This window comes from Ochotona princeps, chromosome X (genome assembly GCF_030435755.1).
Source record: "Ochotona princeps isolate mOchPri1 chromosome X, mOchPri1.hap1, whole genome shotgun sequence".
NCBI classification, from domain to species: Eukaryota; Metazoa; Chordata; class Mammalia; order Lagomorpha; family Ochotonidae; genus Ochotona; species Ochotona princeps.
The window spans coordinates 106,263,517-106,267,700 of NC_080865.1; positions in this window are offsets into that span (position 1 = coordinate 106,263,517).

Consider the following 4,184-nt stretch of genomic DNA (forward strand, 5'->3'; position numbering starts at 1 on the left):
ATGGCAGGCCGTGGTGGGGGCTGAGGGAGAGGCGGCCTGAGCCCTGGACCCGTGTGATGCTCTGAGGGCAGGAAGGGCAGCTGGAGGGGTGGGAGGGAGCCCAGGAGCCCCAGGAGTGCCTCGTGCAGCCCTGCAGCCCCAGTGAGGCCGAGAGGAGAGGCTGATGAGTCCTGCCAGGGGTCACTGAAGAAAACAGGTCAGGGTCTGGTGCTGTAGTGTTGGTATCTCATAGGGGTGCCAGTTCAAGTCCCAATTGCTCTAGTTCCCATCCAGTTCCCTGCTGATGTGCTCTGGGCCCCTGCAGCTGGCAATCTAGCAGTTCTGGCCCAGCCCCAGCTGTTGTGGCCATCTGGGGAGTGAGCGAACCAGTTAGATGCATGATTTCACTCTAACTCTTTCATATAAAATAAAATGGGGGGAAGGTGGTGAAAACAACGCAAGCATCCATGAACGAACGAATAGGTAACAGAATGTATTCTATCCACATAGTGGACTACTATTCATCCTTAAAGAGGTAATAAATTCTTGGGGCAGACATTTGGTCTGGTGGTTAACATGTCTCCATCCCATATTATGGTGCCTGGGTTAAAGTTCCAGCTCCACTCTCTTTTAAAGATTTATTTTCGGACCCGGCACAGTGGCCTAGCGGCTAAAGTCCTCACTTTGAAGCTGGGATCCCATATGGGCGCCAGTTCTAGTCCCAGCAGCTCCACTTCCCACCCAACTCCCTGCTTGTGGCCTGGGAAAGCAGTCGAGGACGGCCCAAGGCCTTGGGATGCTGCACCCGCGTGGGAGACCTTTAAGAGGCTCCTGGTGCCTGGCTTCAGATTGGCTCAGCTCTGCCGTTGCAACCACTTGGGGAATGAACCAGCGGATGGAAGATCTCTGCCTCTTCCTCTCTGTAATTCCACGCATCAAATAAAAAATAAATATTTTTATTACAAAGTCAGATATACAGAGAGGAGGAGAGACAGAGAGCAAGATCTTGTCTGCTGATTCACTCCCCAAGTGAGCGCAACAGCCAGTGCTGTGCCGATCTTTCCGGGTCTCCCACGCGGGTGCAGGGTCCCAAGGCTTTGGGCCATCCTCGACTGCTTTCCCAGGCCAGAGGCAGGGAGCTGGATGGGAAGTAGAAAAGCCGGGATTCCAACTGCCACCCATGTGGGATCATATGCGGTAGGCCCCAGAGTACCCGCCCCCGCCAGTCCCCTGCAAGTGAACACTCTGGGAAGCAGCAGTGAGGACTTCAGTACTGGGGTCCCTGCCACCTACAACAGAGACCTGGACCGAGTTCCGGGCTGCTGGTCTTACCCAGGCCAGTTCTGGCTCTGCAGACATTTGCAGAGCAAACTATTACATGAGAAATTCTCTGTATGAAAAGCGGATAGCGAAATGTGTTTTTCAAGAAAGAAATTGACACCTGGCTTCTAATGCAGTTGATCACTGAAGATACTGTGCTCAGTGAAACAGACAAGCACCAAAACACAAATGCTGATAGGCGTGCCCTAGAAGACGTCCCTTTTTCCTACGAACCTTCAGACAGAGTTGCAAGTGGGTGTCAGAAGCTGAGTTTCAGCTGGGGAATGACAGTGAAATGCAGTCACACACGGTCTCAATGGCAGGGGAGGGCAAGGCAGGAACTGGATCCCCCGTGCAGAGAAGGGAGAACGCAGCATGGCCAGGAGGTGGGCCAGGCAGGCAGCCCCAGCACCCTCCACAGAGAGCAGTCCTCAGCTCAAGTTGACAATGGGCAATGGGCAGGGCAGTCAGACTTAGGAGGGGAGCCCTGTGGTCCTTCTCAGAGCCAAGTGACAGCATGGCTGGCTCTACTTCTGGGCCTTTCCAGGTCTGCGGCTTGGAAACACATGGGGTCCCTGCTTTTCAGCAGGCTAAGTCCGCCTCAGAGAGGATGGCCAGGGAAAGGAAGTGGGCTTGGAATGCTGTCATCAAGAAGCACAGGGCTGTGCCTGACACGGTAGCCTAGTTGCGGAAGTCTTCACCTTGCATGTGCCAGGATCCCATACGGACGTCAGTTCATGTCCTGTCCACTCCACTTCCCTTCTAGCTCCCTGCTTGTAGCCTGGGAAAGCAGTAGAGGACGGGAGACCCAGAAGAAGCTCCTGGCTCCTGGCTTTAGACTGGCTCAGCTCTAGCCATGGTGGCCACTTGGGGAGTGAACCAGTGGATAGAAGATATTTCTCTTAGTCTCTCCTCCTTATAAATCTGACTTTCCAATAAAAATGAAAATAAATTTAAAAAAACCCTTTCTATAAGGACTACACAGGAATGAGCTGTAATGATGTTATAATTAGCTAATAATCTAGAGGAAGTTAAAAAAACACACAGGGCTGCTCCAAGTGTGTTCCCACTGCGGGGAGGTCTCGCCCTGCTCGCCCTTTCTGCCCATGCTGCCTCTCTAGTTCGCCTTCTGCCTCAGCTCCCCCTCCCCTCTCTGCCCTGGCCGTACCTGCAACTTCACGAACTGCCTGCTGACAGCTCCCAAGTCTCCAGCCTAGCCCTCCCCGACTGCACAGGCCCTTCCTAACACCCACAAGGCCTCTGCCCAGGGCCTAGTCCTTGGGTGCCTTGTGTCCCTCCAGCCCCCACTTGGCTCTCAGCCAGCTTTCTTGCCCTGGTCTGCTAACTGCTCTGCTTGTCCTCAGGCCAAATGCCCTCCGAGCCACCTTGCACAAGACCAAGAGACATGGAAAATGCTGGCATGACAGAGAGGCACCGCCAATGTAGGCGGACCCCTCAAGCTGAGTTCCGAAGCAGTATGTTCTAAGCACCGTTTTCCCAGGACTTAACGTCCCTTTTAGTGTGGGGACACCCAGCCCAGCAGAGGTAACGGGCAGCCATGGCCAGTACAGCATGGTCAAGGACAGCACATTATGGGACGGACTAATCTCTCCTGGCTGCAGCTCTCTGTCCTCTGTATGCCCAGGTGAGCATAAAGCTAAGCAAGAGACTACGCAAAATGACAGGAGGCCACTAAGGCCAGCAGAGGAAGAACCCGTACCCTGTAGCTTTGGACTTTAACCTCAGAAGCTAAGAAGGGTGAGAGACACAAGGTAATCAGGGAATATTTCCTGGTAAAGTGGGACTAGCCCTCAGCCTTAGCATAGAAACCAGAGGGTGTCACCTGCATATCTCCGGCCATCGAAGACACCACATCTCAGATGGCCTAATGACAGGGTGTGAGGGGCAGGACTCCGCACAAGGCAGCCAGGAAGGGAGCTGCTGGACAGGACCCAGAGGAAGTGGCAGGCTGGCCCTCCACCACCTCCCTGGCATCAAGAGCCACCCCTTTAACCTAATGCTCCTCCAGCTCTGTTGAAACCTGCCACAGCTTTTGGACATGGTGGAGGCTTGGCAAGGCCCAGGGGCTGCAGCTGGAGCAGGGCTAGCAGTAAGCCACGCCCGAAGGCACCTTCCGCCTGCTCTGCTGCACAGCACACTACAGCAGCCTGCACCCTCACTGCCATGAGGGGCACCCCAGTGCCAGGCCTGGCTCATTGCAGCCCTGCCAGAGGTGGCTCTGGGCCCAGGATGCAGACTGGCAGAGGACAAGATTTTAAAAAGGAAGCTGCCTAGGGTGAAAGGTCAGTAAAGTACCGACCGAGGGGTCTCAAGGCAGTTTGTTCCCCACCCATTCTTGGGGCTGCAGCCAGCAGAAGGGTCAGCTTGCATCCATGGCCCTTCTCCATCTGCCAACTCTGCTCTGAGCCAGCTGTAGGTCACTGCCAAGGACGATTCTCCTCTCCCAGACAGCATTAGTCAGAGTTATCCTGCAAACCTCCAGGAGGGGGTGGAGCAGGGAGTGACAAGTGGCGCTCTGCCATGTCCTATCTGTCCCAAACGGGATGAATAGAAAGCCCCAGGAGTCAGACCAGTCGGCTACGCGGAAGCCCTGCAGGTGAGTCTCCTGACCCGCCCAGGCAGCTACCCAGTGGGGTTCGGCCCAGCCTCCTGAGCATCAACAGCAGTGGCGCGGCAGTGGGAGGGGCCAAGGGCAGCTGCTGGAGGACAGGGAGAGGCTAGCCCTAAGGAGCCGGAACAAGGCGCAGGATGCGAGGCTGGTATACAGAGGCTTCCAGCTGCCACACTGGGCTGGGGCTTCAGAGAAGGGAGGAAGCAGCATACCCCTCCCACGGCCTCAGTGACACACGAGCACCACATACATG